The sequence below is a fragment of the Cebus imitator genome, unplaced genomic scaffold, assembly GCF_001604975.1.
Source record: "Cebus imitator isolate Cc_AM_T3 unplaced genomic scaffold, Cebus_imitator-1.0 Scaffold48, whole genome shotgun sequence".
NCBI classification, from domain to species: domain Eukaryota; kingdom Metazoa; phylum Chordata; class Mammalia; order Primates; family Cebidae; genus Cebus; species Cebus imitator.
Window position 1 is genome coordinate 7806072 of NW_016107363.1, and position 25706 is coordinate 7831777.

Sequence of the window (25706 nt, forward strand, 5' to 3'; positions counted from 1 at the left end):
TGGCACTCCTGCCAGGGGCCACATACTGATTAGAGGCTGGGCTTTGAGCTACGTTCCCACTCATGACAGAGGAAGAGTGTGGGCTGGTGTTGTGTGCGAGCCACACCTGGCTGAGTGTCTGTTGCTTGAGGGGGTTGTTTGGACCGTCCACGTTTGCCCTGCACTGTGGATGAGAAAAATGTAAAAAGTTACTGCTAAGCACTAACTAAGCATCCTGGTTTTGGACTTTCCAAAACGATGTGAACGAAACAAAGCTCACTCCCTGGCAGCGGCTCTCAGTTTGTATGAAACTTTTGTCTTTTTAACAGAGGTGCAGGTCTCGTTTTTGTTTGCTCCGTTCCCCTCTAGTGGTGAATGCATTTCATTTTCTGAAGCCACTTGAAGATCTGTCCATAATCAGAGGTGCTCTTTGCCTTCTTTCCGGGGCTGTGGATTTGCCAGCCAGCTGTGGAAATGAGTTTTTGCCTGGCTTTGATTTTCATGCCTTGCCTCCCTGTGGGAGGAACTAGATATTTCTGATCTTACCTCTGCTCATATTCAGATCCAGCCAAGCAATCAGTGACTTCCCGGGCTTTTTTGTGGGAGACTGTGGGAAAAGTCCTGGTTGGCTGGCTATGAATTAATGAAATCCTTAGAAGGCCTCACTAAAGATAGCTCCTGTGGCTTACAAAAAAAAAAAAAAAAAAAATGGCATTGCCTTTTTAATTTGAGAAGGAGGTCATGGAGTTTTACCAAAATTAAGCAGAAAAAATGTAACATGTGGTTGTGTTGGTGGAAGATTGCTTCAGGGCCTCTGGAGCTATGAGTTCCCAGTGCTGGCTTGCCCAGGGTGGCTGTCACTGGCCCCAGTAGTGCTGCTCCGGACAGGCTGCCTCTCATTGTTCTCTTCCCTGGGTTTTGAAGTCATTGAGAGACAAATTCTACCTCCCACATCTTTTCAATTGGGCACATTTCCCATCTACTGAGCTTTGTTCCTTTTACTTAAAGGGTTGCACATTTTAAAAAGTACAGTTTTCGAGTTGGTCAAGGCTAGTGTAATCATTGCTTTTATCTCATTAAAAAAGGATAGGGGTTGATAATGGGGGAGAATTTGAGCAGCCGGCCAGTGGATTTTAAAGAGTTCTAAAAAGTTTTTAAATTAGTAGGAATCTGGTTAGTGGAGAGACTGATAAATTGCTGGAGAAGAGTTTCAGGGAAAGGCATACAGGAGATTTTTTTTGTTTTTCAGACAGTCTTGCTCTGTTGCCAGGCTGGAGTGCAGTGGTGCGATCTCGGCTCACTGCAACCTCCGCCTCCCAGGTTCAAGCGATTCTCATGCCTCAGCATACCGAGTGGCTGGGACTCCAGGCGCGTGCCACCACACCTGGCTAATTTTTGTATTTTTAGTAGAGATGGGGTTTCACCGTGTTGGCCAAGATGATCTCGATTTCTTGACCTCGTGATCCACCTGCCTTGGCCTCCCAAAGTGCTGGGATTACAGGCGTGAGCTACCACACCTGGCTGGCATACAGGAGATTTTAAATGAATCTATGACATATATATATATACTTTTTTTTTTTTTTTTTTTTGAGACAGGGTCTCTGTGACCCAGGCTGGAGTGCAGTCATGTAATTACAGCTCATTGCAGCCTTGAACTCCTAGGCTCCAGCAAGCTTCCTGCCTCAGTTTCCTGAGTAGTTGGGACCACAGGCGTGTGCCACCAAGTCTGGCTATTTTTTAACATTTTCGTTAAGACAGAGCCTCACTGTGTTGCTTAGGCTAGTCTAGAACTCTTGGCCTCAAGCAATCCTCCTGCCTTGGTCTTCCAAAGTGCTGGAATTACAGACATGAGCCACCACACCCTGCCTAGGGCATACATTTTCTGAAACTGTACGGGAAGTTGTTGCCATCCCAACCGCCCCAAGCAGGCAGCCAGTCACCTGTACAAAATGCAGGTATATATAATGTATAAAATGTATATATAAATGTATATAGTGTATAACATGTACATATATAATGTATAATAAACAGTCACCGGGGCCAGGCGTGGTGGCTCACGCCTATAATCCTACCACTTTCGGAGGCTGAGGAGGGCAGATCACCTGAGGTCAGGAGTTCGAGACCAGCCTGACCTACATGGAGAAACCCTGTCTCTACTAAAAATACAAAAATTAGAAAAGCATGGTGGCGCATGCGTGTAATCCCAGCTACTTGGGAGGCTGAGGCAGGAGAATTGCTTAAACCTGGGAGATGGAAGTTTCAGTGAGCCAAGATCGCGCCATGGCACTCCAGCCTAGGCAACAAGAGCTAAACTCTGTCTCAAAAAAGAAAAGAAAAAAAATAAAAACAGTCGCCTGTATATTAGAGTCCCTTACAGCCCCAGGTGGGTCTTCCCCATTACTGTGCTCTTTCTCCCGTCCTCTGTATTCTGAAAATTTTCAAACCTGTAGAAGAATTGAAATAACAGTAAAGGGAACACCCATTTCCCCTTTGTTTAGAGTTACCAGTTTGTAACATTTTGCTACACTTACCTCAGTTGTCCTTTTAATGTCATTCATAATTTCTTTCTGTGTCACATTCTATGGAGCAGACGAGTCACTCATTGCTTTTTGATGTCCTGTCTCTTTGGCCTCCTTTAATACAGAACAGTTTCTCCACCTATTTTTTGGTCCTTTATAGCCTACACCTTCTGAAGAGTCAAGGCCACTTGTGTACACAATTTGAATTTTTGATTATTTCCTCATGAATAGGGTCAAATGAAATATTTGGCAGGATCCCTCTAAAGTTGATACTGTGACTTAGTTGGATTTTAGATATCAACTGGCAACAAATGTGGATGCAGTTTTAACAATAGGAAAAATTTGGTTTTTCTATGTGAAATTGTTCTGTTTAGAGATCTGTGCTAATGGTAGTACCCAGTTTGGCCTTGTGTTACTTGTCTTTTTGAAAATGCAGTGTTTTACATTAAGGCTTCTGTTTTACTTTATTGAGAGTCTAAGGAAAGGGCAGGGTTTGTGCTATCCTGTAATGAAAACTCTTTCCTTAAAGACTGTTTGAAATCAACCACGCTCTCTCAAAATTAGGAGTGCTATTTCTCAAGAATGCTCAAGGCTTTTGCTATTCACATGGGCTTGTTGCAGTTGTAGATGTCTCCCTCAGAGACTGGGAGTGGGTTCCTATTGAAGACCCCTATTTGGCCGGGGCAGGTTTACGGTTGACTGCTTCTTCACACCAAAATTCAGCCATTTCTTTTCTTTGTGCTAAGAAAACATTGAACTTTATTTCTAGTAAAGGCTACGTCACTCAAAACATATCCTCCAAGTCAGTTTCTAGCCTTTTAGTTCTGTGATTCTGTGTTACCTAAATTATTTTATTAGAGTCCCTTACAGACAGTTTCATTAGTTTAACTTGAATTATTATCTTCTACCTAATTACATGGCTTTTCTTTTTTCCGTTTTACTCCACTCCAGATTTAAGGGCCAAGACATGTAAAGTTAATATTGGTCATTTTTCAAAGTTAAGTTAAAATGTCAAAAAGCGACAAGTTGTTATTCTTACAGGGTACCAGGGAAACAGCAGAGACAAAACCTCCATCTTTTATTCATAAGTCCAGAGAGACTACGAGGGTGCAGGCAGGCCTGTGTGCCCGGCGTTTGTTCAGCTTTCAGGACTGGGCCTCCTCCCCTGCTGGCCATGAAATGTCGTGCCGAGATGTAATAGTGGGACATTCAGCATCCAGAGAATGGTCTGCAGAGGTTCAGCTTTGCTTTTCATTTTCTTTTCTGGCATCGAGTCCATAGTCCCCTCTGTGGCCTGACAGTAAAAGCCCAGAAAGCAGCGATTTAGATGCTGGCAGGAATGGTGGGCAGCCTCTGCCCACTGGGCCGGAGCTCCTGGGCTGGAATGCACGCTGGACACAAAGGTCGGGTGAGGGTATGCTTTGGTTGGGGGCAGAGGGGCAGGAGGGCAGCTTGCCTTTGCTTGGTCACATTTGCTCTGGTCACGGCCAAGAGAGTTCTCGTTTCTATGGCTGTGCTACCTTGAGTTTTGTAGAAGAGGGAGTGCAAGGTGCTTTTGATTTCAGAAATCACTCAGGATTAACCATTTTTGTGTAGAGGGAGGCACTGGGGGCAGAGTGCTGAGGCTGTGCAGTCCCAGGCTCTGACATTTCCTTTGGATGTAGAAAACGTAGGCAGCATTTGCTAAACAAGCCTAGACTTTCATTTAGAGCAGTGGTTTTTGATTGGGGGTAATTTGGGAAATTTCTTTTTTTTTTTTTTTCTTTTGGAGACAGGGTCTCTTATCACCCAGGCTGGAGTGAAGTGGTATGATCACAGCTTACTGTAGCCTCAACCTTGACTTGGGGAATTTCTGGAGACATTTTTGGTTGTCACAATGGGGGTAGGTTGCTACTGGCATTCAATGGGAAGGGCTCAGGGATGCTGCTAAACATCTTGAAATGCACAAGTCAGCTCTCCATGACGAAGAATGACCTGGCCCAAAATGTAAATAGCGCTGAGATTGAGAAACCCTGATTTAAGGGGTCCCATCTTAGTATTTTGATTTCTCAGCCCTCTTAGCCATATAACACTTTTCAACTTCCTTTCTGTTTAACAGAAGCTGCTGGTTCTATAAATCTGTACTCAGGATGAATTTCCATGAAACTCTCCAAGACATGTGATTAAACTATTGTGGTGCTCCTTGAAGATATGCCCTGAATGCAACTACTATTTTAAATGCAAAAGACAATTTTTTTTTTTGCCATAGTTTGATCAAAGTAGCATAACTTGTGCCTCTGTTTTTGTTACTCACTGATGGTCTGTGGATAACATTACATTTTTTCAGCATGAAACCCAACACTTCAAATCCCTAAAGCAGTCTCAAATTTATGGTTAATAAAAGCATTTATTGTACTGGATGTCATCTGTTATATCACTCTGGGGCTAGAAACTGGCAAGCAGTGGACAGGAAATATTTTCATTTCAAATCGCTTCAGCCTTATGGTCTAGGGGCAAAAGTGTCTGATTTCAGGAAAGCCACAGTGAATAGCATGGTAATGAATGCATTTTTAGTTGATTAAGCAGGCATTCTCTCCCTTTCAAACAATCTTCCCTCTTTGGCTTGGAGGGGCTAAATAAACATGTGATATTAAATGATAGCATTTCTTGTGTTGGCCGTGCCTTTTCTTTGATCATCTTAAACTTTTCAAAGTGTTTTCCAGGAATCCTCAGCAGAGCAGGAGCTAGCCAGAGGAGAATGACTAAACTCAAGTTTTGGCCCCCTTCATAATTGTTTACTTTCTGAGCAGAGGGAAGGTTTTCTGAGAAGATGCTGACTCTTCTGAATTCCCCCTTAAAAACGGAATTTGGTACCTCACCCTTGGGATCATGAATTTAGGAGGAAAAATATTTTGAGTTTTTGTTTGTTTTTAAAAAGTCTGCAATTTTATTGTAATTTGAGTCGCGATGCCCCACATCCATCAAGTAAATAGAGTGAGGAGAGTTCCAACCAGAGGAAATCTGGTGTTGCGATGACATACCCAGGACAGTGTACCTTTCATCCTGGCTGCCCAGTGCCTTTCAATGTGTTATCTAAGTCATCACTTCCCAGCAAGCCTCGGAGGTAGACAATTATTTCTGATGTGGTTCCCTTTTTTTCCAGATGAGGATTCCATGGCACAAAGAGCAAGGAAGGGATTAAGATGAGAGTCCATGTTGACTCGGAGAGGCCTCTCCACACCAGAAACCGGAGCTGCAGAGTTCTTACCCTGCCTGTGCCCCCAGCAGTTGGGCTTGCCCTGCCTTCCAAGCACCCTGCCTCAGATGAATGGCTGCCGTGTGCAACAAAGCAACTACTGGGGGGTGGAAAGACAATGCGACTAGACAGCACTTTGCAGATAATTAAATTAAACTCAGATTAGGCAATTACCCCAAAGATTCCCAAACCTGGCTGAATACCAGAATCACCTGAGGAGCATTCTTGGAGTGGTGGGGGGAGATTCCGGGCCTCACCCTAGACCTGCTTAAGTGGGATTTCCAGGGGAAGGCCAGGAATCTGAGTTTTTAAAAAAGCTGCCAGATTAGAGATTGCCAGGGTTTTTGGAGGGATGAAGGGAGGGCTTGACTACAAAGGGGCAGTACAAGGGAATTTTCAGGGGTGATGGGGCTGTTCTGTATGCTGATTATAGCGGTGGATACATACACATATATATGCATATAACTTATGGACCCGTACACCAAAAACTGTCAGTTTTACTATATGTAAATAAATTTTTTAAAAACGCTGCCTAGGTGAAACCGAGTTATCTAGGTGTCAGTTGAGGTGGCCTGTGGTGCCTGGTGACAGCTGGGAAGAGCTGCCCAGCTGTGTGAGAGTGTCACCTGTTATTGTAGAGACAGGCATGGGCAAATGCTGAACTCTTTGGCCCAGTGCTGTACAACAGAACTTTCTGTGACAATAAATGTTCTTCCCAGCACTGTTCAATTCAGCAACCATCCACCACTTTTGGCTACCGAGTACCTGAAAGTGGCTAGCAGAATTAAGGAACTGAATTTTTAATTTTACTTAAACTTAATTTAAATTTAAATTGCCACACATGGCTAGAGGCTATTGTCCTGTTGGATAGCTCACCCTCAAAGATAGACATGGTGATATCATGGAGCTTGGGCTCTGTGCAGAATGCATACCATGGTACTTTATGCTTGAGGGACAATAGTAAGTCATTCCAAACATAGGGCAAAATAGAAACATGGGCAGGTCTTACCAACATGGGTGGGTAAGCACAGAGAAGAAGGAACCTTGGAATGAAGACTGACCTGAGATCTGCCCAAGCAGAGAACAATCCTGCCAAGTGATGGAATCTGCCTTTTTTTTTTTTTTTTTGAGATGGAGTTTCTCTCTTGTCCCCCAGGCTAGAGTGCAATGGCACAATCTCAGCTCACTACAACCTCCCAGGTTCAAGCAATTCTCCTGCCTCAGCCTCCCAAGTAGCTGGGATTACAGACATGTACCACCATGCCTGGCTAATTTTTAAAATTTTTTTTGAGATGGAGTCTCACTCTGTCACCCAGGCTGGAGTGCAGTATCACAATCTCGGCTCACTGCAACCTCTGCCTCTGAGGTTCAAGCAATTCTCTTGCCTCAGCCTCCCAAGTAGTTGGGATTACAGGTGCCCACCACCATGCCCAGCTAGTTTTTGTATTTTTAGTAGAGACAGGGTTTCGCCATGTTGGTCAGGCTGGTCTTAAACTCCTGATCTCAGATGATCCACCTGCGTTGGCCTCCCAAAGTGCTAGGACAACAGGTGTGAGCCACTGCGCCTGACCAGGAATCTACTTTTTCTTCTCCAAAGATAGCACCATCTTTGGCCCACTTCTTTCCCCAACTTTCCAACCTAGTTCATTTTAAAAGGCGCAGAGGTTAGTTGAGATGCCCTTGAATTATGCTCCCATTCCTCTGCAGTGATAGGATATACAGGAAACCATGGGAGGGGCCAGGTGAGCCCAGAGGAGAGAGGTGAGGATGTGTCTGGGCTTCACTGGGCCCATCTGCCTTCCTAGACAGAGGGTGATGAAGAACCTGTGTGGGCATATTATATTCCTTTTTGGGGAAGGAGAGCATATAAAAAAGGCAATTAGGCATAAACTTCCTGCTTTATGCTTTGAGCACATGACCTCCACCTTGGCTTGTGTTCAGGTGCTCTTAAACCCACCTCCTCTACCCCCATTGATTTATGTTATCTTAGTGTTACTTTTCCAAATGTGTCATAAAAGAATGAGATTCAGGGAGTGTGGACTTTTATTAGTACAAACCAAATGGTGGCAGAAAGAATGTTCCAATTTGTAAACATATGTGTTCTTAAATAAATTTGCTAAATGAATAACACAAGATTTCATGAGCTAGGTTTTGTTAATCTGATTTTAAAACAGGACTCACTTGAAAGCCTAAGAGGTGGGGAGGTGGCTTTAAAATTAGTGGGTCTTCTTTTCTTTTTTCTTTCTTTCTTTTATTTTTTTGAGTTTTACCCCGTCGCCCAGGCTGGAGTGCAGTGGTGCAATCTCGGCTTACTGCAACCTCCGCCTCCCGGATTCAAGCGATTCTCCTGCCTCAGTCTCCAGAGTAGCTGGGATTACTGGTGGCACTGCCACCACACCTGGTTAATTTTTGTATTTTTAGTAGAGACAGGGTTTTTCCATGTTGGTTACACTGGTCTCAAACTCCTGACATTGTGGTCCACCTGCCTCGGCCTCCCAAAGTGCTGGGATTACAGGTGTGAGCCATTGCCCTCAGCCTTTTTTATTTTTTATATGAAAACTTGACTTCTAGGCCAGGTGTGGTGGCTCATGCCTGTAATCCCAGCACTTTGGGAGGCCAAGGCAGGCAGATCACCAGGTCAGAAGTTTGAGACCAGCTTGGCCAACATGGTGAAACCCTGTTTCTAGTAAAAAAATAGAAAAATTAGCTGGGTGTGGTGGTACATGCCTGTAATCTTAGCTACTTGGGAGGCTGAGGCAGGAGAATCACTTGAACCTGGGAGGCGGAGTTTGCAGTGAACCACTGTCACGCCACTGTATTCTAGCCTGGGCGACAGAGCGAGACTCCGTCTCAAATTAAAAAAAAAAAAAAAAAGAAAACAACTTCTTTAGATCAGGAAGAGGACATTCTGGATCATAGCATCTCTAAGGAGAGTTTCCTTGTGTTGCCTTTACAAATTGGTTACTTCAACCTTATAAGAAAAATGAAGCTTACTAAATATTAAGCTCCCATTACCTACTGATTCTTCCACCCTTGAACACACAAACAGATCTTGTTGCACAGCTGCTTTAATCACTGTATTTATTTATGGTTATTTTTAACTTAATGTTTGTTTTCCAAAGGTATTTTCGTGTATTGATGTAGTGCACAGACATGTCACTTGTAGTGGCCATATGATATTTTCATGTTGTAAGCTCCCCTCCCCTTTTTGCCAGTCCTCATCCCACATTGGATGAGGCATTTGGGCTGTTTCCAAGTTATTACTGTTACGGAGCTGCTATGATGAATATCTTCACATGGATGGGTTTCCTGCCCATCTCCCTTGCTGTTTTGGTTTGTTTCCTTGCCATGTATTCCCCAAAGTGGAATTACTGGGTCAAAGGATTTGTGGCTCTCGTTACATTACATACATGTTTATCAGCTTGCCCTGTGTAACGACTGAACCAGTTTACTGAGATGAATTGTGTTTTGAGAAAAGGACAGATTTGTTTCACAAATCCCAGTTCCACCATTTGCTACCATTTATTTAGACCTTGGGCAAATTTTTCTCTGAGGCTATTTCTTCATCTGTAAAATGTGTTATTAATAGTTCATCTCCCTGGGTTGTTGGTTGTTTTAAGATGTAAGCAAGATACTGTTTTTGAAACATCCAGCTCTGTGCCTGGCCGCATGGTAACTGCTTAGTGACTGGCTGTAGTCTTTTTATGGCAGTATACATGTACTCATTCTTCTCCATCCTAAAAATATTGACGTTTATTGGCCAGGTGCAGTGGGTCACGCCTGTGATCTCAGCACTTTGGGAGGCTGACATGGGCGAATCACCTGAGGTCAGGAGTTTGAGACCAGCCTGGCCAACATAGTGAAACCCTGTCTGTACTAAAAATACAAAAAAAATTAGCCGGCCGTGGTTTGCAGGCACCTGTAATCCCAGTTGCTCAGGAAGCTGACAGGAGAATCGCTCGAACCCAGGAGACAGAGGTTGCGGTGAGCCAAGATTGCACCATTGCACTCCAGCCTCAAACACACACACACATACACACGCGCGCACACACACACACACACACACACACACACACTGACGTTTATAATTTTTCTTTACCTTTGTTATTTGGCTGGTAGCTTACATTTGTTTGATTTTGGATTTATTAGAGAAGGACTAACTAAATCTTTCACCTGGTGATTTACCTTCTGAGTATGTTTTAGTGCTTTTAAGTCTAGTAATATTAAAGCTAGGTGTGGGTGAAATGTTGCTTAGTAGAGAGTGTTGGGGAAGATGTTTAAGTGAATAAATAAGGTTTCAAAATAAGAATTTAAAATAAGAATTATTGATCAGTGAGTCTAAATATGAATTATTGATTAGTGAGTCTTCCTGACTTGCCAGCATATTATGAAAATAATTGAATCTGAATATTATCATGGAAATTCTATTTGTACTGCCAATTTGGCCAGCAAACCTTCATTCCTTTTTGTGTATGTATGTGCATGTGTGAGAGAGTGTGTGTGTGTGTGTGTGTGTGTGTGTGTGTGTGTGTGTATAATTAATATACATTAATTGTGTTTTACGGGAGTTTTTAAAAATCCAGATCTTGGGCTAGAAGCCACCCTGTTAGGCTGTCTCTTTGAGGTCACTGCGAGCATCTCAGGCTGATTGCTTGTGACTGTGGACAGGGCAGGTGACCCATCTGGCTGTCAGTTTCCTCTACCTGTAAAATGGGACAGTTAGATTAGAATTATTCTTAAGATTTTAACTCTTATTTTTATTGAGGTGATTTGAACCTTTAATTCAGAGGGTGTAATTGTCCTGTCCTATCCACACCATGTCCTTATTGAATTGTCCACTTCTTTTGCCACCTAGACTCTTGCCCCTTGCACCTGGGTGTCTGTTTTTCATCTTACTTGGGAAAGAACACCCAGCCTGTAGCCATTGTTGCAGATATTTCTCTAATACAAGGAAAGCATTTGTCCTCCATATAGTTTTTATTTTTTAAATTGAATCACAGCTTTATTTTTGCAATCTGTGGTCCATGGGCTCTGCTGGTCATTTTTGATGTGCCTGTATTGCTTGTGTACATGGAGGTGCCCACGTTTCCACCTGGCCCCATCCTTCACAATTCATATGTGCTCACTCAGCTCATCCACATGGCCAAAGACCCCATGCATCTCCCAGTTTTTAACATCAACACTATTGTTAATGATGGATTACAACCCGTTTAGTCTTCTGAGCCAGGAGCTTTTAGGGCCCAATCAATCACTGAATCCATAAACAAGGGAACCTCGCCTCAGACTCCCTGGGAGCTCTGAATCACACTGGGGTGTTGACAGTCCCAGAGACCTTTCTGTCAGCCACCGTCTGGGTTGGAGAGGATTTTGGTACTGTGCTAGATGGTAGCGAGGACAGGGGAAAGGCAGTCACAGGTATAGAAATAGTCTGACAGTTAATCTGCATATGGGTAATTGCAGAACTGAGTCGCTGATTTTTTTTATACCTTTTTACTCCCATTTACACCAAGGTGTCTTGTTGTTGGGAAAGCTGGACGTCAGAATAGTGATACACACATACACACACACCTACACTTTCCTTACCTGTTTTTTGTTTTTTTTTTTGAGATGGAGTCTTACACTGTCGCCCAGGCTGGAGTGCAATGGCGCAATCTTGGCTCACTGCAACCTCCACCTCCCAAGTAGGTTGGATTACAGGCACTTGCCATCATGCCCGGCTAACTTTTGTATTTTTGTAGAGACAGGGTTTCATCGTGTTGGCCAGGCTGGTCTTGAACTACTGACCTCAGGTGATCCGCCTGCCTTAGCCTCCCAAAGTGCTGGAATTATAGGCGTGAGCCACCGCACCCGGCCACCTTACCTGTTTTTAAAAATGACTCCATCCTGGAAACCCCAACATAAAACAGGTAAGAGTGCAGCAGCTCTGGTTGAAGACAGTGGGGAGAAGGGCCCTGGCTGAGCCCTGTGTCACCCACAGGTCCTTGCCTTGCCCCTCATGCTGGCATTGCTATTCTGTGGGTTTCCTTCTCAGTCTGAGAACACTGATCCTGAGTGATTATCCACCTGCCCTGGTTGAAGTGGCATTGCTTTAGCAGGTCCTCTGAGAAGGACCCTGGATATGATAAGAACATTTCTGGAAGAGTCCTGTAAAAGCAATTCCTTCCCCTCAACAAGGGTGAGCTGGAACTACCCTTAATACACCAGTGAAGATCCTGGACTTATAGTACATGGGTGGATGGACTTAAAGGAACCAGGGAGACAGATAATATAAAAGCAGAGATGAGCTTTAAGAAGGTAAAGTGATGACTTGCACTGTCATCCAGTCATGGGCAGAAGAGGAACCACGAATGCCTGATAGGCTGTCAGGAAGATGGACACCTCCAGAGGGTCTGTGACACAAGCCAGAGGAGGAAAAGATGGTGAGTGGCTAGGGAAGAGGTCACTCAGAGACCAAAAGGGCAACTGTGTGTGATAACAGGCCCTAGAGCATGAGGGCACCAACAAGGCTGACTTGATGAAATACCTTATCTCCAGGGGTCATACCCTCTGGAAGCACACTGAGCTTAGACAGGAGTGATGACAAGTTGTTGTGGGAAGGGACCGTGGTTTAAACCAGTACCTCCACCTGCAGCAATGGCAGAGCAAAGGATATCTTAATCCTCTGCAGAAAGGACTGAAATGTGCATGGTATGTGCAGCTCATACCTCTGAATATCCTCACCTCAAAGCTTGCTTGTGAACACCTTCTACGAGCCTTTATCCAACACCCTGTGATTTGACAGTCCTTCTTCTGTGGCTTGTACTTCGTGGCCCTCTGCCAGCAGAAAGCTGGGCCCGCTGGCCAGTCCTTTATTCTTGCAGGAGCCTTTGAGGTTCTCCCCAGTGCTGGTCACTCATTGCATGAATGTTCATATCCTTATTTGGGGGGGCCACACTGTTGCTATGAGGACAGAAGGGAAGGAAGGGAAGAAGAGGGGATCTCTTCCTTGGAGTCCACTCGTTACTAGGAGCTCTTTGCCCTTATTCTGCCCTGGGCTGACTGAAGCTTCAGCTACCTTTGCAGAAAGCTCTTGACTCCTGGTGAGAACATCTTGAAATGGGCCTAATATCTGTGGAAATTGAAAAAGGAGACCAAGGGCGTGGACTGTTTCCATGATTCTGATGTGCCTCTTGCCCCTGTAGGTACAGAAATATTTCACTCCAAATAATTCACTCAAGTTTTAATGCTGTGTTCTAATTTGGAATTGTGAAGCTGGCCACTTCCAGAAGGTGCCCCTTCGCCTGGTCTTCTTCACTCAGAAAACCCAGGTATGTCTCTTCTACCTGAATGGCACTGCCCTAGGCACATGACCCTCATCTTTCCTAAGGCCTGGCTCTAGACTCTGCACATCCTGGGAGCCTATGAAGAAGGGCAGGATTATCCTATTGAGTGTAGATATCCATCTTATAAATGGTGGGGGCTTTGGGTTAAAGTGGTTTATGTGGGGCCAGCATTTTTAGGAGCATGTGAAGCCTGGGGACTTGTGACTTGGCAGATTTATGTGTAAGCACAGCTCCCTAGCCTCCTGCCTACTTCTGATAGGAGTACTGGCAGCCTTTAGGAACTGAGGCTGTAGACCATGGAGATGTTCCTCTCTAGGGAGGCAGTAGCAGGGTATCTTCAGGGCTGGCTCCTCTGAGGGAGTCACAAATTTTACCCTCACTGATGAGGGTGATGTAGCCTTTGTTGAGATTGTCCAGGTAGAGTGGAGACAGGTTCCTCCAGCACTGAGACACTTTTGTGCCTGTGCAAATAAAGCACTTCAAAAAAGATACTGCCCCTGCCTCCATCCTGGTGTAAGGTGGCAGAAGGAAGCAGTGGCTGACAGCAGAGTTAAACACACTTTAAGGTAGGTCAAATTTTTGACATACCATTTTCCTCTGCCGTACCAGCAGCTGCTCTCTACTTTGAAAGGGGGCTTAACTGCTCATATAAACTTTGGTTTGTGATAATGTAAACTATTATTAGGATTATCTTTTTATTCATAATATATGCCTGATTCTCTGTCTACTTTATTTATGCTCCGTTTGAAACACTCATTTACCTTCGATACTCAGAGCCAGCATCAACCCCTCTGAAAATGAAGGGAAACTTTATAACAGACTATTTAAATCTCTCTGTAGTTAAAAAGGACTTTGGGAATGAAATCATTGGGTTGAGGAAGCTTCAAAACTCAGCAAAGCTTCCAGGTTAAAACTGGGATGTGATGTTGACAAAACATTCCAGTTAAAAAAAAAATTTTTTTTAAATGAAGGTTTATCCCCAGGGTGATTGTTTTCATAAAGAAATGCTTGATTCTCAGTTGAGAATTTTTGGCCTTCAAAGCCTCCTCTTCTCTCCCCCTCACCACCCCCCCCCCCACCGCCAACTTTTCATCACCACCTGGTGGAACCATTTGCCACCAAGGATGTTCTGGAAGTTAGAGAAGTTCCTGAGGCTCAAGTTGGCGACACCAACACTGTGGTCAGCCAGGCCCTGCCTCCCTGCCAGGAGGCCAGAGCAGGGGAGGTCAGAGGGGGTGGTCAGAGGGGGAGAGCTGCCACGAGCTTCTGCCTCAGGTGCTCCCATGTTGTTTGTCAATGGAGAGCAGGTTAGTGGGTGAGCCAAGAAAAACCAATAACTGTTTCAATTTTTAATAAAAATGTCTCTCCTAGCCTTTGTTTTTCCCTCCACTCCTCCCCAAAAGAAAGAACAGAGTAAATTTTTAAGCACATCTGGACACTGTTTTTGTAAAACCTTTACCCTGAATTCCCAGAAGGAACATATTGGCTCCCATTTTTCCAAGCAAAAACTGAAATGATTCCTTTGTTTAAAAGTACTATGCTTGCATATTTTAATAAAACAGTAAAATCTGATTTGAAAATCTTTAGCTAGGCCAAAGCGGTATCCTTTATGCCTCTCTTGAAGTCTTCGAGAGGTGCTAAAAGTTTACGGTTGGTTATTTTTGGTGTCAGTGGGAAAGGGAGAGTTGGGAAGGCTCCATGTGCCCCTTTTTGAATTTTTTTTTCCCCCTGTGGCCGTAAGAGTGTTCAGGCCATGGGAGAGGGGCTGCTTTTGGTCCTTGTCCCCCTGGTCTGCTTCCTCTACCATGCAGTGCCCATGTGGCGAATACCATGCAGGTACAATTGGATAACAGTGTTCCAGGTCCTAGAGCCCAAGGCCTGAGGTGGAAGACAGAATCCATCTTTCCCTTATCAGATAGTGTTGTTTTTCTCTTAGGTGATTCTTCTATAAGCCTATTGTTGCCAAGAACACGAGGTTGATTTTTCATTAATACCAGTCTTATTAGGATGTTGGCATGGTGTTCTAGTATGCAGAGAATTGCAAAAGAAACTTAGAGTGTCAAGCTTCTTTTTCCCCAGAAATGTTTATTATAACAAATATTAAGTAATAACATTTAGCAGTTTTTGTATACAGATAATATACAAAACATAGACCTTCAAAAATTTCTAATCTGAAGGGACAAGTAGCATTTAATAATCACGAGTTGTTCTGCTCAGGGTTATGTTCAATTGTGTACAGTATTTTTAATTCAAATAATACATTAGAGAAGAGTATTGTAATATTTATTCCCATTCCTCAGAAATGAAACCTGCTAATATTACAAAAAAATAGCTACGTATTCCCTGAAAAATAAGTCCTGAGTGTCAAGCTTTTAAAGATTAAATACAAAGGCATTTGCTATTTGGGGGAACTTGTAAGATGACATGGTTCTGTTCACACTGGTAGTTACAGAAGTTCTTTTTTATGCCCTCAAAAATTATGTCTGTGAATTAAAGTTATATTGTCAGGAAAACATCAGTATAGTGTGGTTAAGTTATAAGAGTCGGTTGAATGCGGTGGCTCACATCTGTAATCCCAGCACTGGAAGGCTGAGGCAGGAAGATTGCTTGAGCCCAGGAGTTTCAGACCAGCTGGGGCAACATAGCAAGACCCGATCTCCACAAAGAGTGAAATTTAAAAAATTAGCCAGGCATGGTGATACATGCCTGTAGTTCTCCCAGCTACTTGGAAGGCTGAGGCTGAGGATCATTTGGGCCCAGGAGATCGAGGCTGCAGTGAGCCATGTTTGTGCCACTGTACTCCAGCCTGGGCAACAGATCGAGACCCTGTCTCCAATTAAAAAAAAAGTTATGAAGGTCAGTCACAGCTCTGCTACTGTATAAATGTTCATAATGATCAGCATTGAACCAGTGTAACAGTTACTGTTTCCTAGAATATTACTTTCCCTAGACCTGTTCTGGGTGTCTGGAAATAAACTCTAGAAGTATAATATTCCTGTAGTAGACCTCATCTCAGAGATCAACCAAATTTCAGAGATGATCACACCTCAGCTTTTTCACCGTACTTTTGAGAAAGAAAGCTGTTAGCCATGGTGCCAAAACTGACCGTTAAACCTTTCAGGGTTATGGATGTACATCTGTCAAATGATAGCAAATGTTGAATAATGTCCAAAACAGGATGGTCTGAAAATTAATACTTATATTAGTGTCCTCGTTCAAACATTCACCATTTTTGTGAGCTTTGAACAAAAAGGGTTTGCCTGAATTGAAATCTTATTTAATAACTTTAAGTCCTGCTGATACCATTCTACCTAATCTTTTGAACTTTTTTTTTTTTTTTTTTTTTTTTTTTTTTTTTTTTTTTTTTTTTTTTTTTTTTTTTTTTTTTGAGACGGAGTTTCAATCATGTTACCCAGGCTGGAGTGCAATGGCGCGATCTCGGCTCACCGCAACCTCCGTCTCCTGGGTTCAGGCAATTCTCCTGCCTCAGCCTCCTGAGTAGCTGGGATTACAGGCACGTACCACCATGCCCAGCTGATTTTTTGTATTTTTAGTAGAGACGGGGTTTCACCATATTGACCAGGATGGTCTCGATCTCTTGACCTCGTGATCCACCCGCCTCGGCCTCCCAAAGTGCTGGGATTACAGGCTTGAGCCACCGCGCCCGGCCTTAATCTTTTGAACTTTTATTTCTCTTTGAGTTCTGGGAAATTGCCAGTTACTTTAAATGCTAGCTCTTAGACCAGTTGGTTGGGAGTATCTGGTTAAAAAAATGACTCGATTTAGAACTCATAGTTCAGTGTTGGTAATCTCTACATTTTCCAGGTAGCATTGTTTCAAAAACTGCAAGAAGGTATTATTTTACAGGGGTTCAAACTGAAGTGCTGAGCAGATCTTGGGGAACATAATGACGTGGGCTCTCTGTGTTCTTCTCCATAATGTGAGAGATTAGAGAGCTGTCCTGGCAGAATCATGAGCTCTCAGCACAGCCTTGCGTCCAAGGTGCCTGTCTCGATATCTGTACACAGAAGCCTGGCAGTGAACTAGCAGTCTTTTCAGTACCTTCTTCCAGTGCCAGTGGCAATTTTTTTTTTTTAAGTTTCAAATGTATGAAAACAGTTTATATAAATGGGCCTAATAATATGTTTTCTATTTTTTCTGTAAAACCAGGATTTGAATCTGAATAACAACAGAAAACTTAGGAGTTAATATGGAGGAGCTGGCCGGTCACAGTGGCTCACGCCTGTAATCCCAGCACTTTGGGAGGCCAAGGCAGGTGGATTACGAGGTTAAGAGACCGAGATCATCTTGGCCAACGTGGCGAAACCCTGTCTCTACTAAAAAACAAACAAACAAACAAACAAACAAATTAGCTGGGTGTGGTGGCGTTCGCCTGTAGTCCCAGCTACTCAGGAGGCTGAGGCCGGAGAATCACTTGAATCTGGGAGGCGGAGGTTGCAGTGAGTTGAGATCGTGCCACTGCACTCCATGCCCTCCAGCCTGGGTGACAGAGGGAGACTCTGTCTAAAAAAAAAAAAAAAAAAAGGTGGAGCTATTTTAAATGATCTAGCAGTGTAATTATTTTCTCAGAGATTTATATAATTAAAAAGGAGGTTTTCAGCCAGGCGAGGTAGCTCTCGCCTATAATCCTCACACTTTGAGGGAGGCTGAGGTGGGTGAATCACCTGAGGTCAGGAGTTCGAGGACAGCCTAGCCAACATAGTGACACCTTATCTCTACTAAAAATACAAAAATTAGCCGGGGTTGGTGACGTGCACCTGTAATCCCAGCTACTCAGGAGGCTAAGGCAGGAGAATTACTGGAACCCAGGAGGCAGAGGCTGCAATGAGCTGAGATCACACCACTGCCCTCCAACCTGGGAGACAGAGTGAGACTCTGTCTCAAAAAGAAAAAAAAAAAGGAAGTTTTCATCTAATGTACCCCATAAATAATATATACTTATGTGTATACGTAATATACACATAGTTCAAAATTACACAAAAATTCAAAATAAAAAAATTAAAGGAAAAATGTTAAAAACATTAAAAAAGATGGTTTTCATGCTGCAAACATCCATCTTGACATTCTTTTACTGTAGTCTGTTTAATATTCTTTAATTATATTTCATTCTCCTGCCTTGCCAACCTCAGTTTTTCAATCTTTTTCCTCCATATGTGCCCTATGGGTAGTTTGACGAAGCCCAATTCCAGTTTTTTTTTGTTATTTTTTTACAGTTTCTGTTAATTTTTTTTACCTCTTATGAATTAGCCTGCCTGTCCTTAAGGTTCTGTGGCACAACTTCATGCATGACTTCCTGCCTTTTAATCCTACATCCCTGTCTTCCCCCGAAAATATATGATATTGTAAAAAGATAGTAGGTACCTCACTTTCACTGTTTTTCTGTATCCTACTTTTTCTTAAAAAAACCGTCTTTCTCCAGTGTTCTCTTTATTGCCTTAAAATCACTATCTTCTCACTTCCTCAAGTAAGAGCCTGCAAGTTACCTTTGAATATTTCATCATCACCTCTGTATTGCATTTGTTACCAAGTCCTGCTATATTTTCTTTAAAAATGCCTCTCAGGCCTGGTGTAGTGGCTCACACCTGTAATCCCAGCACTTTGGGAGGCCGAGGTGGGCGGATCACCCAAGGTCAGGAGTTTGAGACCAGCCTGGCTAACATGGTGAAACTCTGTTTCTACTAAAAATGCAAAAAATTAGCCAAGCATGGTGGCGTGTGCCTGTAACCCCAGGTACTTGGGAGGCTGAGGCAGGAGAATTGCTGAAACCTGAGAGACAGACATTGCAGTAAGCTGAGATCGTGCCATTGCACTCCAGCTTGGGCAACAAGAATGAAACTCCTTCTCAAAAAGAGAATGAAAAAGCCTCTCAGACGTTTCCTTTGATTCTCATCTGTACATTGCCATCCCTGTTATGTTACATGTGGGCTGCTGCAGTGGTTGCTGGCTATCTGGTCTACCTCACTCCAGTCTTCTACCCTCTAGTCTCTAAGTTCTTCCTGCGTATGTGGCCCTAACACTGTTTTGTTATCATTCCTTTCCTACTTCAGTTTATTTTTCTTTTCTTTTTTTCTTTATTGTGTTGAAATATACATAACAAAAAATTTACCATTTTAACCATTTTAAGTATACAATTAAAAGATTTTAAGTACATTCACAATGTTATACAACCATCACCACCATCCATCTGTGGAAATTTTTCACATTCCTAAATGGAAATTCCATACCTATTAAACAATAACTTCCCATTCTCCTTTCCCCACAGCCCCTGGCTGTCTCTATTCATGTCTCTATGAATTTGACTGCTCTAAATATCTCATATAAATGTAGTCATACAGTATTGTCCTTTCTGTCCTTTTGTGCCAATGTCAATTTTTTTTTTTTTTTTTTTTTTTTTGAGACAGAGTCTCACTCTGTCGCCCAAGCTGGAGTGCGGTGGCACAATCGCAGCTCACTGCAACTTCTGCCTCCTGAGTTTAAGCAATTCTTGGCCTCAGCCTCCTGAGTAGCTGGGGTTGCAGGCGTGTGCCACTACACTTGGCTAATTTTTGTATTTTTAGTAAGGACAGGGTATCACCGTCTTGCCCGGGCTGGCTTTGAGTTCCTGACCTTGAGATCCACCCACCTTGGCCTCCCAGAGTGCTGAGATTACAGGTATAGCCACCATGCCCAGCTGCCAATGTCAAATTTTTAAAGATTGTATTTAGTGATTTTGATCTGTAGGGAAGTTGATGAAGATTTGGTAAAAGCTAAGAAAGGGCCTTTGCTTTTGTGTCTTCTTATCGCTTTAGTATTTAGTGAGCTCTGTCTGGAAGCATGACACTGGTTTACTTTGAGTGCAGACAGGAAAGTCCTGTGGGAGAAACGGGAAGCTTAGAGACTCCCAACTTAGGCCTCTGTGGACTAACCTAATACCAAAAGTTAGTAACAATTTTTGTCAAGTAGGGAAGAGGTGAAAATTGGAAGTGGTTGATGACCAGGACTCACCTTCCTCCTTCTTTTTTTTGAGACAGAGTCTCACTCTGTTGCCCAGGCTGGAGTCCAGTGGTACAATCTCGGCTCATTGCAACTTCCGCCTCTGGATTCAAGTGATTCTCCTGCCTCACCTTCCTAAGTAGCTGGGATTACAGGCATCCACCACCATACCTGGCTAATTTTTGATTTTTAGTAGAGAAGTGGTTTCACCATGTTGGTCAGGCTGGTCTTGAACTCTTGACTTTGTGATCTGCCTGCCTCCGTCTCCCAAAGTGCTGGGATTACAGATGTGAGCCACTGTGCTTGGCCACCTTCTTCCTTCTTAAATACCTTCCATCTATATTAGGGGCAGGGAGTCAGCTTCCATCTAGAAATGGATGTGTGTTTTGAGACTGCAGCTCCAGTCTTCTGTTTGATAAGTGGCACTTCTGCTCTCCAGGCCCTGGGGTTTAACTCATCCCCTTGGTTCAATTCTTGGATTCTTTGGATTCATCCTTTGAAGCTGCTGTTTCATTGCCTCTTTCTTCTTCCTTCCCCATCTCCCCACCTACCCCATTGCCACCTTGGCCTGTATCAGAGACCTTTTCCCTGTGCTTCTGCCTGCCAAATCTAGGCTTATGCTCACATCTCTCAGGACCACTGTATTTGGACTTTGCCTGTCTCCAAGACATACCACATGCAAAGCTGAACCCACTTGGCCATTTCAGCCCTATGGTGCCCATCTTTTCAGGCCATTTAGGGGTGTCTAACACAGAAGCAGTGAGGGTGTGTTGGTCACTTTCTGGAATGTGAGAAGTGTTTGTTCTGGATGACCAAGAAGGTTCTGTGTCATCCCTGAGAAATGGCAGCCATTTCCTGAATGCTTACCATGTGCTGGGCACCAGGTGGTATAGTTGGTAGCATAAGCTCCTCAGTCTGTGTTTGCTTGAAAGAATCTTCCTTCCCCTCCCCAACCCCAAAGCTTGACATGCCTCCTCTGAAGACACTTCCCTTGCTAGCCTTCATCTGTTCAACTACCTCTTCACTGAAATCTTATTACACATGGAGCTCAGTGGCGTAACTTAACCCATTTATTCTAGACAGTGTAACCTTATCTACTGTAGTTTTGTGTTTTTTAGCTTTGTTTTCCAAAACTAATTATAAACTAGAGGCAGGGGTCTCGTTTAGCCTTATTCTCACTCAAAATGGCTTTCCCAAGTGCAAAAGCATATTTTAAGCTCCTGAGACATCTGGTTGATAAATCCTGGGGCATTTGCAGAGGTTTTGCATGAATAAATGAGGAGGTGCAGTTAAATATTGCTTTTAGATCAGGCTAAGGTTTTCTTTTATCTTTTTTTTGGCGAGGGGGACAGAGCTTTACTCTGTTGCCCAGGCTGGAGTGCAGTGATAGAATCACTGCATCCTCAACCTCCTGGGCTCACGAGATCCTCCTCAGTAGCTGGGACTACAGGTGTGTACTACCACACCTAGCTAATTATTCTTATTTTTCATAGAGATGGGGTCTATGAGATGGGGTCCAGGCTGGTCTTGAACTCCTAGTTTCAAGCATTCCTGATGCCTTGGGCTCCCAAAATGTTGGGATTACAGGTGGGAGCCACCATGCTGTTTTTGAGGCACCTGGCCAGGCTGCTTTTGAGGCAGAGCTCATTCTTTCCTCTTCAACACCTGGGCTACATGTGATTCTAATCACAAAATGGGATTTACCATTTTTACCAGTGAGTGGTTTTATCACCTTAGCTTGGTCTGTAGAATCAGGCTGCCCTGACTCTCTAGAAAGAGTTGGAGCTTTTAGGTTTCCACAGGGCTGTGATGTGATTACTGTGCTGGAGAAAGGAAGACATTGTCATCTGCTTCCTGGATTTGTCAGTTTCCCTTTTAATTTTACACAGTTCTGTTATTTACTGGAGACCAGTCATCTAATCATAAAATCCCCTATATTTATGTCATTTTAGAGAAACATACAGGATAAATTATAATAATTTGGTTCCCCTACAGAACAGCATTTAGGATACCTATATCAATAGGCCACCTACCAACATATCAACATGTGTGTACTGTACAAGTAGCCTTATCAGTACATGGATCCTCTTGCCTTTTCCATGTACACAGCTGGCTCTGGAGCAAGTGACAGGGCCTGCTGTACAGTAGTACACCTACTAATGGTGTTTTCCCTTTGTAGAAAATGATGGTTGTTGAGAGTTGCCAAGACCCTTAGAAAGAATTTTGCCCAGTGGTCCTAACTCACTTTGTTAGGCTCTTTTTGTTATTTCCCCCATAGATCCTACATATTTCACCCAAAGGGAACTGCATTAACTGTCAGTTGGTGGAAATTTATCAGAGCAAATGTTATGATATTAGGATTAACTTATGTCCAGTCACAGTCCATGCGATGCAGGCAGTAAGACCATCTGGAAGAGTCTTTTTCAAAATGATGGTGTGGGAGAAGTTTCATATTCTTCTTTGTACCTAGTTTTCTTTTACCTTGAACTTGTTATCTTTACAAAAATAATAAAGCCCTCTTCAAAAGAAAAGCCTACAGTTCTAGAAACTTGAAAACCCACTCTCAGGGAATCTTTGTTGGGGGATCACTGGGTATCCCACCACTTCGCAGGCAGTTGGGGAAGTGGCAGACAGGAAGTGGCACATCTGGCCTGGTCTTCTGCCTCCTCCAAGCCTCCTGCCCTGCCTTGCCCTGAATCCACTGGGCCTTTGGGGCTTTACTTCCTCCGTGCTTCAGGAAATGCCTGAATCTGTGTCCCTAGAAACAGTGCTGCTCACCTGACATCTTGGCCTCACATTGACCCAGCTCTCCATTCTTTGTTTGTTGTTGTTGTTATTTGTTTGTTTGTTTTGGTTACATTTGGTTTGGTTTTTTTGAAACAAGATCTTGCTGTTGCTGAGGGTGGAAGTGCAGTGGTGTAATCATGGCTCACTGCTACCTCCATCTCCTGAGCTCAAGCCACCCTTCCACCTTAGCCTCCCAAATAGCTGGGACTACAGGTGCACACTACCACGCCTGCCTAATTTTTGTGCTTTTGTTGGTAGAGATGGGGTTTCACCATGTTTCCCAGGCTGGTTTGAAACTCCTGGGCTCAATAATCCACCCGCCTGAAAGTGCTGGAATTACAGGTTTGAGCCACCTCACCCAGCCCCCATTCTTTTTTTTTTTNTTTTTGTGACAGGCTGGAGTGCAGTAGTGCAACCTCGGCTCACTGCAACCTCTGCCTCCGGGGTTCAAGTGATTCTCTTGCCTCAGCCTCCGGAGTAGCTGGGATTACAGGTGCTTTCCACCATGACTGGCTAATTTTTATATTTTTGGTAGAGACAAGGTTTCACCATGTTGGTCAGGCTGGTCTTAAACTTCTGACCTTGTGATCTGCCCACCTCAGCCTTCCAAAGTGCTGGGATTACAGGTGTGAGCAACCGCACCTGGTCCCCATCCTTTGTTTGTTTGTTTATTTATGGTAGATAAAGGCTTGTTTTATTTTAATGGTTGACCTGTGTAATCACTAAGGCCAGTATGTACAAAGGGGGAGCTTTCACTTCTTGGTCTCTTCCTCCTTAGACAAAGTCTTGATGATCTACTTCTTGGCCTAGATGTGCTCTTCACAGTGATTGTGTGCCTCCTTGGTCTTAGACCTTCGTGCTGTAGCCTCATCAGCCAGTAACTTCTTGTGGGCCTCGTCTGCCTTCAGCTTGTGGATGCATTCCATGAGAATCCATTTGTTTTTGAACACATTCCCCTTCACCTTCAGGTACAGGATATGATATGTGTGGTGATCAATCTTAGATTCACGGTATCAGCAGCCGGCGCAGAATCCTCATTCTCCTCATCCAAGTTACCTTCTCTGGCATTCAGCCTGTACCCTTTCACTTACCTATGGCCATGTGCCTGCCATTCCAGCAGGCCAAGGTGTTTTTCTGGTGTCAAGTCTGGGAACGGACAGTCACAGGCTTGCAGATGATCAGCCCGTCTTTGATCAGCTTCCGGATCTGCAGAAATGAGTTGGCATTGGTGATTTCATTGGTCTCATTGGGGTCCAACCAGACTTTCTTCTTGCCACAGCAGAGGACACTAGAGGCGAGCCTCTTCTGAAATGTGAGCATACTCATGGCTGCAGCCACAGCAGCAAAAGGAAAGAGCTTCCCCATTCTTAGTTTAAAATCAGTTTGGCCAAAACCTTTGGACCTTCCTTTAAAAAAAATATTAAACACTGCTTCTAATCTTTTCTGGTGAGCCTCTGTTTCATGCTAACTTCATGACAAAATGTTAGGTTTCTAATTTAATTTCACCATATTACTTTGATTTTGTAAACATTTCACTATGGGAAGCCTTAATGAAGGGGCAAGATAAACTGATTTCTTCTTGTCGACAGGTGAAGGGACCAGGTTGTGTTTGCTGTTTGCTTGTTGCAGCCCTGTAGGAGAGGAATGGGAACTCACCACCATGTTTCCACCCATGATGGGCCACTTCCTTAGGGGTGAAAATATGCTCCTATCTGCTGTTCCATTTGCTGTGTCTGCCTCACAGTGGCTTTACTTAATAATTGATGTCTCTGTACCACTCCTTGCCAGAAATCCTTGGAGAGGAAGTGCAGGGAGCCCTTAATTCCTGGGAACACTCCACTGCCTTCTTCACCCACAAAAAACCCCATTTATCTAAATGTAAAATTGACCAAGACATCAATACTTCATTTTTATATTATTCTTTGCCTTCCTTCTCCGAATGACATTTTAGCCATTCAAGAAAATTAAAACCAAGTTGTATACTCCTTGGCAAATGTAATTATTTCCTGGGCTAAATGTCACACAGTGATTTAATTGGTGTGTCATTGTGTGTGTATGTGTGTTTGCATGTGTGTGTGTGCTTTAATGGAAATCCCATGTGTTATCTTTGGGAAATTAGGAAAGAGAGTCTTCTAGATTTATTGCTTATAGTTTAAGGACAGACTGCTGGCTTCCATCCAAATAGTGGAGAGATGTAAAGCTACAGGGATCATTAGTGTTTGAATATGTCCTCCCGATTGCTTCCTATTTTAAAATTAGTTTGGCAAAAGGTAAAAGTCAGAACTGACAGTGAGTTTTTTTCCCTTTGAAACTTGTAACATTCATCAAAATAAACTTGTGGGGAACTTGGCATCATGTAAGTGATGGTGTCCTTTGCTTATTAATTTTGAAGCAGAATGAGTTTTGCTGTGACTGGCGTATGAGTCAGAGGTGTAGATTATTCATTTTGGAAAGCTGGAATTTTAGATTATCCTCCATAGTGGCTCATACACAGATATTTTAAAATATATCCAAAACCTAACTCAGTTTTGTGCGTTGACCACAAATACCATACTCTGCAAAGGCATTTGAGCAGGAGTGGGAAAATCAGCTGTTTTCTTCATCTGGTGGATACTGTGAGTATTTTCCTCCACACTCAATGATGAAAAAAAAAAAAAAAAGAAATAGCCACATCCTAGTTCACTTTTTATCTTGATTCAGTGCAATTGACTTGGCTGCAGACATGACCGTTGTCACCTGTGATCTGAAAAGTGATAGATACTTCTCTTGGTGAGTTTATGTGCTTAACAGCATAAGTGGTTGCCTTTTATGTTGCTACTTTGTAAAGTTCATGAGTCGCAACATCTTGGACACAGTGTTCAATTACTGAGT

General features: G+C 43.4%; 1 protein-coding gene and 1 pseudogene across 3 annotated transcripts in view; one reads left to right on the forward strand and one right to left on the reverse strand.

Moving 5' to 3' along the window:
- The window catches only part of IL17RD (interleukin 17 receptor D), a 78426-nt gene that overhangs the window by 10170 nt on the left and 42550 nt on the right, over positions 1-25706 (forward strand). The window lies entirely within an intron of this gene.
- Positions 23588-24161, reverse strand: LOC108303561 (annotated as a pseudogene).